This window comes from Schistocerca gregaria, chromosome 2 (assembly GCF_023897955.1).
Source record: "Schistocerca gregaria isolate iqSchGreg1 chromosome 2, iqSchGreg1.2, whole genome shotgun sequence".
Lineage (NCBI taxonomy): Eukaryota > Metazoa > Arthropoda > Insecta > Orthoptera > Acrididae > Schistocerca > Schistocerca gregaria.
Genome location: NC_064921.1, coordinates 517,712,367 through 517,726,579, shown reverse-complemented (window position 1 = coordinate 517,726,579; position 14,213 = coordinate 517,712,367). Strand labels below are relative to the sequence as shown.

Genomic DNA, 14,213 nt, shown 5'->3' with positions numbered 1-14,213 from the left:
CTACTAGTATTGGCAATCATTCATTACGACGTTCTGATAGTAAAGACAATCCGCCACCTTTCATGCCAATAAGCGTTAACAATTTTTTACATGGCGTACGTGACAATGTCAGGCTCCTTTAAATAAATATGCGATGTACAACCTATCAAGTGACACCTAATTGTGGTTGTAGTTCACAGCAAAGTATGTGGATGAGTGCTTGTAAGGTGCGAAATTATAGCCGCCTTACAACTTTTATCACACGCCTTGTAGGCCTAAATCCAGGCCAGCGGGGGGGAGAAGGCGGGAGCCAACGTCTTACTGGCGTGTTCACGCTGCTAAGTTGATGTTAGTCACCGAAATAACGTTACATGTTCTCTTAATCCGTGGAGTTTCATTTCGTTTCCTCCTCCCTTATTGGGTACTGTACTTTTTGTCAGACTGCGTAATTAGAGAAGAGCGCTCCTTAAGTGCATCTACATTTACACCCATACTCTGCAAGCCACCTGACGGTGTATTGCGGAGGGTACCTTGAGTACCTCTATCGATTCTCCCTTCTATTCCAGTCTCTTATTGTTCGTGGAAAGAAGGATTGTCGGTATGCCTCTATGTGGGCTCTAATCTCTCTGATTTTATCCTCATGGTCTCTTCGCGAGATATACGTAGGAGGGAGCAATATACTGCTTGACTCCTCGGTGAAGGTATGTTCTCGAAACTCCAACAAAAGCTCGTACCGAGCTACTGAGCGTCTCTCCTGCAGAGTCTTCCACTGGAGTTTATCTATCATCTCCTTAACGCTTTCGCGATTACTAAATGATCCTGTAACGAAGCGCGCTGCTCTCCGTTGGATCTTCTCTATCTCTTCTATCAACCCTATCTGGTACGATCCCACACTGCTGAGCAGTGTTCAAGCATTGGGCGAACAAGCGTACTGTAACCTACATCCTTTGTTTACGGATTGCATTTCCTTAGGATTCTTCGAATGAATCTCATTCTGGCATCTGATATACCGACGATCAACTTTATACGATCATTCCACTTTAAATCACTCCTAATGCGTACTCCCAGATAATTTATGGAATTAACTGCTTCCAGTTGTTGACCTACTATATTGTAGCTAAATGGTAAGGGATCTTTCTTTCTGGTCGACACAGCTGCAGCCGTCGTACCTCGTCTAAGCTCTCGCGCCTGACCGCTCGCGGGTCGCTGCTCGCTGTGCAGTGTACGGTATACAGTAATACAGTACGCTGCGATGAGGCGCCCCCAGGCGACCACCCGCCGGCCTTCAGGGCAGGCGGCGTTGGCCGTATATGGCCGGCGAAAGCTCTGGCGCGGGCGAGCAGCCTTATAAACAAGTCCTCATGCGCGCGCCGCGTTTCCCAGAATTGGGCCCGCTCGTTAGCGAATGGCACCGCACAGAATAACAGGTTCCAGCGGCGTTTCGTAGCGCCTCGCCTCACCTGGCACGTGCCCACCGGCGGCGGCTTAATGGTGCAGACCACAGCTCCAGCAAGAGAGAGAGAGCGCCGGGCCGTGACTAAGAGCGCCGGCATCCGCGCGTGTGGAACAGGAAGTGCAACCACCAGCTCCACTGACTCACTGCACTGCTCTGCGCTGCACTTCACCGACCACCGCGGCCCGTCTGCAGCACTGAGCTGGTTAATCACTCCTCTGCTACTTTTTCAAACAAATAAATGGTTCTAATGGCTCTGTGCACCATGGGACTTAACATCTGTGGTCATCAGTCCCCTAGAACCTCGAATTACTTAAACCTAACTAACCTAAGGACATCACACACATCCATGCCCGAGGCAGGATTCGAACCTGCGACCGTAGTGGCCACGCGGTTCCAGACTGAAGCGCCCAGAACCGCACGGCCATTTTTCAAACAGTCTGTCTCTCTCAGAACGAGATTTTCACTCTGCAGCGGAGTGTGCGCTGATATGAAACTTCCTGGCAGATTAAAACTGTGTGCCGGACCGAGACTCGATCTCGGGATCTTTGCCTTTCACGGGCAAGTGCTCTACCAACTGAGCTACCCAAGGAAAGTTGGTAGAGTACTTGCCCGTGAAAGGCAAAGGTCCCGAGTTCGAGTCTCGGTCCGGCACACAGTATTAATCTGCCAGGAAGTTTCAGTCTGTCTCTCAATCATTCTACACAAGCAGGGAAAGACAGCAGCGGCTTCACTCCTCGCCTCGGCCCCCCCCCCCCCCTCCCCCACCAAACATATCTCTTTCCAAGCCGAGCACCAACAGTTGAAGACTTGAAGTGGGATACGTTGAGAGGGTCAAAACTGAGTATCTTCGTTTTTGTCGCGTAAATCGCTCAATATGCCATCGCTAACGTGACATGTTGGAGGTGCAACGTAACTATAATTAAGGTGCAACTGCTCACGGAGGTATACAGTAATGGGCTGTAATTACTTGTGGCAGCGCCACTTGTTAGATGTTCTAATGCGTTAATGCAGAACAGATAGGCACTAGAAAAAAAAAAAAACTTCCGGCTATGGCCACCAAGTGCAAATCTGACGCTGTAAACTGTTTGTACGTCAATACGGCATCGACACTGTGATTTGACGACCCATAACGCGAGTGAACTGTATAGCTATCGAGAAGAGAGACTGTACACTGTTAGTGAAACCCAATTTTGTTTGTTAACCCAAACATGTTTCACTGCAGCTGCATTATCTTCAGTGGGCTTTTATTTTTCATCTGTTAGAGATAATGAATGTTTTTTACTGTTTGTATACATGTAGCTATTACTTTTTTAATCGTAATTACAGATATTTGAAAAAAACACATAATTATGAATTCCTACCTTTTTACCACATGGTGCTGTTTTTCTGATATGTTGTGTTTCTACAGTGACTGTTTTGTCCACAGTTTGTCATGTGCAACCACTTACACCCTAAAGTAGATAGAGTGTCTAAGCCAAAATTACGATTTGAGAATTGTTATTTCTGTGCCTGAAATTAATTAATTCTATGTGTGTGTGTGTTTGTGTGTGTCTATTTACATAATGTTTCACTTATGTTTTCTTTTTCCTCAACTTCATCACTGTCAAACGCTATATACTGAGTTGCCACTGTCACTGTCTCTGTTTCACTGTTTACCAGCTGTAAAAACAAACATGGCGGGCGGTGGAACGGTTCAAGGTGTAAAAACAAGATGGCTGACAGTGGGACAGTTGAAGGTGTTCCTGGCGGTTGTTCTGAATCTTTCAGAGTTGTGTGTGTATGTGTGTGTGTGTGTGTGTGTGTGCGTGTGTGTGGTGTGTGAAAAGGGAGAGGGAGAGGGAGAGACAGAGAGAGAGAGAGAGAGAGAGAGAGAGAGAGAGAGAGAGAGAGAGAGAGTGACGGTAGGTTTTAGGATTTGTGTGTGTGGGGGGTGAGGGGGGGGGAGGGGGGAGGGGGGGGGGAGCTCTGTACGTTGGTCTTGTCTAATAATTCTTTGTTAAAGCAAACACGGAAAATAGTGCTTCAACCCCAAGATGATTGGTTAGTGAAACTATTTTATGTGAACTAATGAAGTGCTGCATTGAGAGAGTATTGCGGACTGAGGAGAGGCTCGATCTCATTAAATGGTTTAAAGAAGATGATAATGAAATTCTAAAAAACGGATGAGATTGGTGTGAAACGTGCAACAGGACGGAGTCATATCCCTGTGCAAGTTACAGACGAGGTTTCTGTTTCTGTAACTGACCATGCAGCACATGTCCTGTGTAGTGCTACCGCTCGTGCAGTGTCACAAACATTTCCAATGGTTCAAATGGCTCTGAGCACTATGGGTTCAAAATGGTTCAAATGGCTCTGAGCACTATGGAACTTAACTACTCTGGTCATCAGTCCCCTAGAACTTAGAACTACTTAAACCTAACTAACCTAAGGACATCACACACATCCATGCCCGAGGCAGGATTCGAACCTGCGACCGTAGCAGTCGCGCGGTTCCGGACTGCGCGCCTAGAACCGCTAGACCACCGCGGCCGGCGAGCACTATGGGATTTAACATCTATGGTCATCAGTCCCCTAGAACGTAGAACTACTTAAACCTAATTAACCTAAGGACATCACACAACACCCAGTCATCACGAGGCAGAGAAAATCCCTGACCCCGCCGGGAATCGAACCCGGGCGCGGGAAGCGAGAACGCTACCGCACGACCACGAGCTGCGGACAAACATTTCCATACCATGGTCATCAGTACGGAAAGACTTTCGTTGTATATTACACTCGTACCCGTATAAGAGCCAGACGGTGCAGCAACTGAAACCTCATGATCCCTAGCAACGTTCTGAGTTCGCTCGTCTGTTTCCGTCATGGATCGAAGTTGATCACAAAATTCTGAGGAGTGACGAAGCACATTTTGCACTACACGGTGCGGTATATACACAGAACTGCCGAATTTGGGGTAGTGTTAATCCGCTTATTGTGCACGAAGAGCCATTGCATTCTCTGTATGCCACTGTGTGGTGTGGATTCACAATCACTTTTTTTCTCGATCGGTCTTGTTGGAAGAGAATACACCCAGAGCGCCTGTCAGATGTACCGTGACGTCCGCACGTTATCGAGACCTCCTCGTAAAGCCTGTAATTTCTGCTTTGGAAGAGCGCAGCCGTGCGGAAACTACTGTTTCATGCGAGATGGCACAACATCTCATGTCGTTTGTCCAGTGAAAGATCTGCGTAATGCAAACTTCCACGAAAGTGTTGTCTCCTGAGGTTTTCCAGATGCATGGACTGCAAGGCTGTCTGATCTGAATCCATGTGTCTTTTGAGTCTTGAGATATCTAAAAGAATGCGTTTGCCTTGGACACGTTCGGTTTCTACCTGATCTCAAGCTCAACATACAGGAATTCGTTGCTTAGATTCCACCGGAACTGCTGGAGCAGCTGTTGATCAATTCGTTTTACGGATGCAACGTCTCGTCGGCGTAACCGGTGCCCATACTGAACAAATTCTGGAAGCGGCGGTTAATAATAAAATTGACATATCCCACTCTCACTTGTTTTAACTTTGCTCCCCATGTCCCATTCCTAATCCATTACATATGGAAAAATTTCTGTGTGTTTGTGATGCATTCACAGCGCCAGATTTGCACCTGGTGACAAAAATTGTGATTAACTTTTTTGCCAGTGCATATCGGTTCCAGATTAACACGTTAGAAGACCTGCCAAGTTTCGCTGCTACATGATAATTACAGCCCGCAATGGACCTCTCGGAGTAGCTGCACTTAAATTATAACCACGCGGTACCATAGATTCTCGTAATACTTCAAAACAAAATACCTCTACTAGACTTAGCAGTGAGTAAATTCCTATGTTCGTGATATGAGGAACGATGAATCTGCCGAGCCCGTATGAACGTGGCGGTAAACGTGTCATAACCCGCTTCTCACTCGCTCTCCCACAAGCAACAAACAATAGTACATTTTACTTCAATGCAGTCATTCTCGACGTTAATTTATTGTGTCCATTTCTTTACGATGGAAAGGAAAAGCAAGGCATGATGAGAATCATGAAGATGAATACTGATCTAAGAGTTCAAGGAAAGTCTTATGCAACAAGCAAAGGGACGGCTGTTGGTCAGAAAGAACCACTACAACGTGAGTTGAAATCATAATTTAACTGCATGTTGCCGAGCGTAATGAAATACAACAAAATATCGCGTAATTTTCGGGTTTCAAGTGTTATGATCTATTCTCCGAAATACTATTCTCCTTTCATTGACCAACAAATTAAGTGCTGAAAGAAAGAAGGACCAGTTAATCATGGCTGGCAATTTGGTTTATCGTTGCGTCAGTGTACATCACTGACGCAACGATAAACCAAATTCATTCTTTGTCACTGCTCAGAAATAAGTCGGGTGATGCTGTACGCATTCAGTGATGCCTTAGGAGTGAAGCATGGCACTTACATCTCTAAAATTTCACCTACATTTTTAAAATCCTAAAATAATTACACTTTTTCTGTTGTAACTGATGATGTAACTATCATAATCAGCTATTCTTAAAACAAAATCATTTCTTATTTGAATCTGCCATTGTTTTTTCCGGTTTTCTTGCATGCTGACATTTCTCCCTTTCGGCGTTTCCCATTTCCAGTCTGCAATTTGGGATGTTCGATGATCATCGATATCTTGGGAGTTTAAACATCGATATTTCAATTTCGATACTGAAGTCTTTGAAACGTAGTAATATCCACATTGATCTTCGGCATTGGCAAACGCGGTCTCTTGTTACCACTGTCAACAATGTTTTGGCAATTTAAACGAATCGTTTTCTGATCATACTTCCTACCAAATGTGCCCACGGGGGTGGGCTTTAGGTGGTGGAAGTGTGGCGGCGAGGGGAGGGGGAGGTGTAAAGATAGAGCAATATTTTTAGCGATAGCGAATCAAATAAAAGTACGAGTGTTGATCTTTGAAGACTGAGACTTTTTTTCTACAGATGTTTGTTACTATATTTCAATATTCTTATGATATTTTTCAAAGTACTCTCCTCCTACTTCAATGCGCTTTTTATAGCGTCTCTGCCAGTTCTCGAACACGTGGTGCAGACAATTCTTTGTCAAGTTCTTGAGGATGGCTTCACTTTTCTTAAGCACTGCTTCAGAGTTCTCACATCGAATGCCCCGACGCTCTGCCTTTAGTGAAGGGAATAAAAGAAATTAAAAGGGTCCAAGGTAGGTGCTATAAGCCGGATGCAGTACATATGTAATTTTGAACTGAGGCAGAAACTGTATGACCTCATTTGTGACGTGATGCCATGCATTGTCATGAAGAAGTCGCCACCCAGTCCAAGAATGTTCTGTCGTCTCATAGCAGTGTGCTTCCTCAGTTTAGCCGATACTGACATGTAGTACACTGCTGTAAGAGGAATGAGGATGGGAACTGCATGCTGGTAAATCATTTCGTGACAGTCAAAAAATGTGATCACCATCACTTTCCCTGCAGAAAGAACAGCTTTAGCCTTTTTTTGGTGTTGGAGAACTTGGTGAATTCCACATTATGCTGGCTCGTTTTCCTTCAGGATCATAATAATGTAGCCCTCTCATCACCGGTGACAACTGATTCCAGAAACGCATGCTTTCCATCAGCAGAGAGATGCAGTACCTCACGGCTTACCTCCATTCGCGCAGCCGTTTGTCTGGGAGTCAACAGACGTGGCACCCAACCGTTCAAACGAGGGTCATATAAAGACGATCATGCATAATCTAAAAGACCCTGCCCTATGACATTCTATTTATTTATTTACACGTCTGGTTCCATATGACCAATTTGAGGAGCAAATCTCCAAGGTCATGGAACGTGACTGTACACGAAATTACAACATAAAAGTTGTTGTTGTTGTTGTAGTCTTCAGTCCTGAGACTGGTTTAATGCAGCTCTCCATGCTACTCTATCCTGTGCAAGCTTCTTCATCTCCCAGTACCTACTGCAACCTACGTCCTTCTGAATCTGCTTAGTGTAGTCATCTCTTGGTCTCCCTCTACGATTTTTACCCTCCACGCTGCCCTCCAATACGAAATTGGTGATCCCTTGATGCCTCAGAACATGTCCTACAAACCGATCCCTTCTTCTGGTCAAGTTGTGCCACAAACTTATCTTCTCCCCAATCCGATTCAATACTTCCTCATTAGTTATGTGATCTACCCATCTAATCTTCAGCATTCTTCTGTAGCACCACATTTCGAAAGCTTCTATTCTCTTCTTGTCCAAACTATTTATCGTCCATGATTCACTTCCATACATGGCTACACTCCATACAAATACTTTCAGAAATGACTTCCTGACACTTAAATCTATACTCGATGTTAACAAATTTTTCTTCTTCAGAAACGCTTTCCTTGCCATTGCCAGTCTACATTTTATATCCTCTCTACTTCGACCATCATCAGTTATTTTGCTCCCCAAATAGCAAAACTCCTTTACTACTTTAAGTGCCTCACTTCCTAATCTAATTCCCTCAGCATCATCCGACTTAATTCGACTACATTCCATTATCCTTGTTTTGCTTTTGTTGATCATCATCTTATATCCTCCTTTCAAGACACTATCCATTCCGTTCAACTGCTCTTCCAAGTCCTTTGCTGTCTCTGACAGAATTACGATGTCATCAGCGAACCTCAAAGTTTTTATTTCTTCTCCATGGACTTTAATACCTACTCCGAATTTTTCTTTTGTTTCCTTCACTTCTTGCTCAATATACAGATTGAATAACATCGGGGAGAGACTATAGCCCTGTCTCACTCCCTTCCCAACCACTGCTTCCCTTTCATGTCCCTCGACTCTTATAACTGCCATCTGCTTTCTGTACAATTTGTAAATATCCTTTCGCTCCCTGTATTTTATCCCTGCCACCTTCAGAATTTGAAAGAGAGTATTCCAGTCAACATTGTCAAAAGCTTTCTCTAAGTCTACAAATACTAGAAAAGTAGGTTGCCCTTCGTTAATCTAGCTTCTAAGATAAGTCGTAGGGTCAGTATTGCCTCACGTGTTCCAACATTTCTACGGAATCCAAACAGATCTTCCCCGAGGTCGGCTTCTACTAGTTTTTCCATTCGTCTGTAAAGAATTCGCGTTAGTATTTTGCAGCTGTGACTTATTAAACTGATAGTTCAGTAATTTTCACATCTGTCAACACCTGCTTTCTTTGGGACTGGAATTATTACACTCTTCTTGAAGTCTGCGGGTATTTCGCCTGTCTCATACATCTTGCTCACCAGATGGTAGAGTTTTGTCAGGACTGGCTCTGCCAAGGCCGTCAGTAGTTCCAATGGAATGTTGTCTACTCCTGGGGCCTTGTTTCGACTCAGGTCTTTCAGTGCTCTGTCAAACTCTTCACGCATTATCGTATCTCCCATTTCATCTTCATCTATCATCCTCTTCCATTTCCATAATATTGTCCTCAAGTACATCGCCCTTGCATAGACACTCTATATACTCCTTCCACCTTTCTGCTTTCCCTTCTTTGCTTGCTCTTAATATTCAAACAAGTGGTCCCCTTTTCTCCAAAGGTCTCTTTAATTTTACTGTAGGCCGTATCTATCTTACCCCTAGTGAGATAAGCCTCTACATCCTTACATTTGTCCTCTAGCCATCCCTGCTTAGCCATTTTGTACTTCCTGTCGATCTCATTTTTGAGACGTTTGTATTCCTTTTTGCCTGCTTTATTTACTGCATTTTTATATTTTCTCCTTTCATCGATTAAATTCAATATTTCTTCAGTTACCCAAGGATTTCTACTAGCCCTCGTCTTTTTACCTACTTGATCCTCTGCTGCCTTCACTACTTCATCCCTCAAAGCTACCCATTCTTCTTCTATTTTATTTCTTTCCCCCATTCCTGTCAATTGCTCCCTTATGCTCTCCTTTAAACTCCGTACAACCTCTGGTTCTTTTAGTTTATCCAGGTCTCATCTCCTTAAATTCCCACCTTTTTGCAGTTTCTTCAGTTTTAATCTACGGGTCATAACCAATAGATTGTGGTCAGAGTCTACATCTGACCCTGCAAATGTCTTACAATTTAAAACCTGGTTCCTAAATCTCTGTCGTACGATTATATAGTCTATCTGAAACCTGTCAGTATCTCCAGTCTTCTTCCATGTATACAGCCTTCTTTTATGATTCTTGAACCAAGTGTTAGCTATGATTAAGTTGTGCTCTGTGCAAAATTTTACCAGGCGGCTTCCTCTTTCATTTCTTTGCCACAGTCCATATTCACCTACTACGTTTCCTTCTCTCCCTTTTCCTACCACCGAATTCCAGTCACCCATGACTACTAAACTTTCGTCACCCTTCACTATCTGAATAATTTCTTTTATTTGTTCATACATTTCTTCAATTTTTTCGTCATCTGCAGAGCTAGTTGGCATATAAACTTGTACTACTGTAGTAGGTGTGGACTTCGTGTCTATCTTGGCCACAATAATGCGCTCACTATGCTGTTTGTAGTAGCTTACCCGCATTCCTATTTTCCTATTCATTATTGAACCTACTCCTGCATTACCCCTATTTGATTTTGTGTTTATAGCCCTGTAGTCACCTGACCAGAAGTCTTGTTGCTCCTGCCACCGAACTTCACTAATTTCCACTATATCTAACTTTGACCTATCCATTTCCCTTTTTAAATTTTCTAACCTACCTGCCCGATTAACGGATATGACATTCCACGCTCCGATCCGTAGAACGCCAGTTTCTTTCTCCTGATAACGACATCCTCTTGAGTAGTCCCCGCCCGGAGATCCGAATGGGAGACTATTTTACCTCCGGAATATTTTACCCAAGAGGACGCCATCATCATTTAATCATACAGAAAAGCTGCATGCCCTCAGGAAAAATTACGGCTGTAGTTTCCCCTTGCTTTCAGCCGTTCGCAGTACCAGCACAGCAAGGCCGTTTTGGTTAGTGTTAGAAGGCCAGATCAGTCAATCATCCACACTGTTGCCCCAGCAACTACTGAAAAGGCTGCTGCCCCTCTTCAGGAACCACACGTTTGTCTGACCTCTCAACGGATACCCGTCCGTTGTGGTTGCACCTACGGTACGGCCGTCTGTATCGCTGAGGCACGCAAGCCTGCCCACCGACGGCAAGGTCCATGGTTCATGGGGGGGGGGGGGGGGGGGGACATAAAAGTACCAACAGATAAAATATTACTTTCATTCGCTGATTCTCAAAGACAATCACAGGAGCTGTGTTGATTTGAGTTCAATCACAGCGGTAGCCCAAACACCAGACCCATCTTACGTAACACGAAAAAGTCTGCTTTCGTTGATGTCTTTAAAACATCCAAACACTGTTGCACAAAATAGTCCATATTCACTGTACGCTTGCTGTAGCGTTTCCTAAGTTTCAGTGGCTGTGTGGTTTAAACGAACTAATTTTATTGCGCTTCTCGTGTCACCTCCGTTGTTTGGTACGCAAAATACAAAGATCGTCTACAAAATAGAGCATTATTATGCTGCTGTAACAGTAGCGTGAACGGAAACTGCATGCTAGTAAATCGTGCTATGACATTCGAAAAATGTAATCACCATCGCTTTCCTTGCAGATAACAACAACTGTAGCCTATTTTGGTGTTTGAGAACCCAGCTCTTTCCGCACTGCGCGGGCGTCGTTTTACTTCAGGATCATAATGATGCAGCCATGACTCATCACCGGTGATAACTGACTCTAGAAACGCGCCCCTTCCATCAATAAAGAGACGATGGACTTCATGGCTTGTCCTCATTTGCACAATACTTTTGACAACCTACTAATATGAGAGTGCTGCCGCCTGTGGACATTATTCATAAAAACCCGCTTTTTTCATAAATTCATGGCACAAGTGGATAATTATCACGGAAGTTACAGGACAAAACCAGCCTCAGTCTTTATTGATCAGTCCTCTCAATATTTCAATCACAGTGTTTACAAACCATCTACAACCTGCACCAAGTTTTCCAAATATCTCAGAATGTGCTCCAGAACTGTAACGAAATGTTTCCTCTTGTCCGTGCCAACTTAGTACGTTATTTGTACGTGACTGATGCGCAGTCTTTTAAAAATGCTGGATATCTATATACGAGATACATCATCAGTTATGCGACATATATACCAATACATAGACAGAGAGCTACGATTGGCAGTGAAGATGGGCAACACATTGGTGCCTTACAGGCTCGATTTAGGGGGGAGCATGATAAAATAGCACAAGAAAAGAATAATTTCCGGACTGTAATAGAAACGGACCTACCAACGAATTTCACTTATTTTGTGGGCCTTCGAGAACTTAAACAAGATCCACCAGAAGAACGGAGTCACATAATCGGTACTACCTATCCAAAACTATACAAGTGTTCTTAAATGTCTGAGCTGTATAGTCATACCGTCGGCTTCTGAAAACCGTTCGGTTTATCAACAACTCTTAGTAAACTGAAGGTGAAACGTCTATCAGAAATGTTATTAATGCAATGTGTAGACAAAACGTTGTGGGCTATTTAATGTTAATTATTGCTGTATTTATTTATTACCGTAATAAATATGATATTAGATGTATTTTTTTGCTGGTTTTTACGCCAGTTTATAAATTAACCATTTGGAGTGGAATCGATTATTAGCGAACAGATCTTTCGACGTCGATGATGACATCGATATCAGCATATATATTGAGGGACCCATTCATGAGCCACGGATGGCAGTGATCCGTCGCATGCGATATCACTGTTATCGCTCGCTCATCTCGACTCCGCCACACACCTGCGATTTTCCAAGCAATATCAAACAGAGTAACGAACGCCACTGCGTCGAGAATTTCTGCCGTGGAAAAGGATCTGCAGTCACCGTTCACCTCTGTATACGCATGAACACTTGAAATAAAAAAAAACGGGAATTGTAATTTGCTATAGTTGTTATGAAACGGTTTTGGCGGGAACTCGTAGATTACTTTCCACATTATATTACATTTTTGTCCGGCGCCAAGTGGGTTGTGTGTATCTTTCTAGAGCACTACTAAATTCGTTTTACATTTATTAGCCATCAGTTCCTTTTTCATTCAGTAGTCTTATACTGCAGTTTATCTGCAGGTAGTCACAGTGCACAGCTTGTTTTGCACTCTCGATGTGTCTATAGAAATGCTGTCAATAGCAGCACTGCTGATTACCATAACCATTGTTGTAAGTTTTAGGATGGGCAGCTTGATCATACGAAGCGACGAGGGACTTGATTACAGATGTGTAATAGATTTGCCCTGAATATTTAAATAAAAATGTGCACTTAATACAGGGTACCCCAAAATAATGCATACACTCTTTGAAACTGAACATATCTTTAATGAAAGGGGTTAGAAATAACAGTTTTAGTGGTGTTAGGTGCCTCATGGTCTGACTTAAAGGTGGTAAATGTTCAAACTGGTATCCGTCCATCGCAATACACCGTCGACAACGACTTACGACTGAGCGACGTGCCAACATTATTGTTTCCAACGGAATAGCATCACACGCTTGCTCAATTTGGTCTCTAAGATCATCCAGTGTGTGTGGTCTCGCAGCGTAAACTGTTATCTTGAGAGTGCCCCACGGAAGAAAGTCTAGAGGAGTTAAATCTGGAGATCGAGCGGGATACTCCACACTCCCTCTTCGTCCTGTCCGTCTGGTGGGGAATGTTCGATTGAGAAATGCCCTCGCATCCAGATAAAAGGGAGGTGGCGCCCCGTCCTGTTGAAAGTAATAATCTTCATACAACGCTAAGACCAGGAGTTATCATTTCCAACATTTCTAAGTACGAGTCGCCCGTGACAGTGTTGTCAAAGAATTACGGCCCGATTAATCCTCTAGAAGACAGTCCACACCAGCCTTCTGGTGGATTAACATGCCTTTGCTCGGTTGCGTATGGATTCTCCCTGACCCTGGAGAGGGGAGCACTGTGGAGTAGAATAGTTGAGGAAGAATTGCAATTCGTAAACGTGATAAATACCGGGACAGATCTCACTGTCTGGAAGAGGGTGTGGCTGAAGTTGCATTGAGAACTTCTGTCACATGCACTGTATCTATAAAGTTTGAATTACGTCATCATATTACGAGAACACATCATAAAACACAAGATAAATGCAGCACTCTTAACTAATTTAATTAGTATGTGACGGAGAGGACACGAACTTATGAAACTGAATTCGTGCTTATTGCACATATCAGTAACGAACACCATCTTGTCAAAACAGAGGCGAGGCTAGCGACACGCTCTGCTTTCTGGGAAGTGACGTGTGAATGACGTGTCACTCAATGCTACGGATTTCGTCGTAATTCGCTATTTTTGTATTATAACTTGCAGTATGCCGTTCCAAGGCAATGTTCCATTAAAGTTTTATCAGAATCATGTCACCCTTACTACCACTTCTTGTAATTAAATGCCAGTTACTGATCCATTAGCAGTAAAGGCCTGTAGAGATAATAAGGTGAATAACACTGAAAAGTTGCACGACTTCTACTTACTGTGGTGGTAAAGGCCGTGGATGGTTGAGGCGGGAGAAGTAGGGTCACGTCCTCCTAAGTGCAAATACTTTTATGTCATCTCACTATTTTTAAGACATTCAAGGTGTTTCTTATGAATGTATTACAAGTATGTTCCGCAATATTCAATGTTATTTACAAATAAGGATAACGTTTCTTCGATTCTGTGACTTCTGTCTGATTAGAAGATGAAGGATGAAAGTGCTTCAAGTGAAACGATCCACAATGACATTTATATTCTTACTTGTTGCAA

General features: G+C 43.4%; 1 long non-coding RNA gene across 1 annotated transcript in view; it reads left to right on the top strand.

The window, feature by feature from the left end:
* Positions 1-14,213, top strand: part of LOC126336199 (uncharacterized) — a 63,057-nt gene that overhangs the window by 41,145 nt on the left and 7,699 nt on the right. The gene's annotated exons all lie outside the window — the stretch shown is intronic.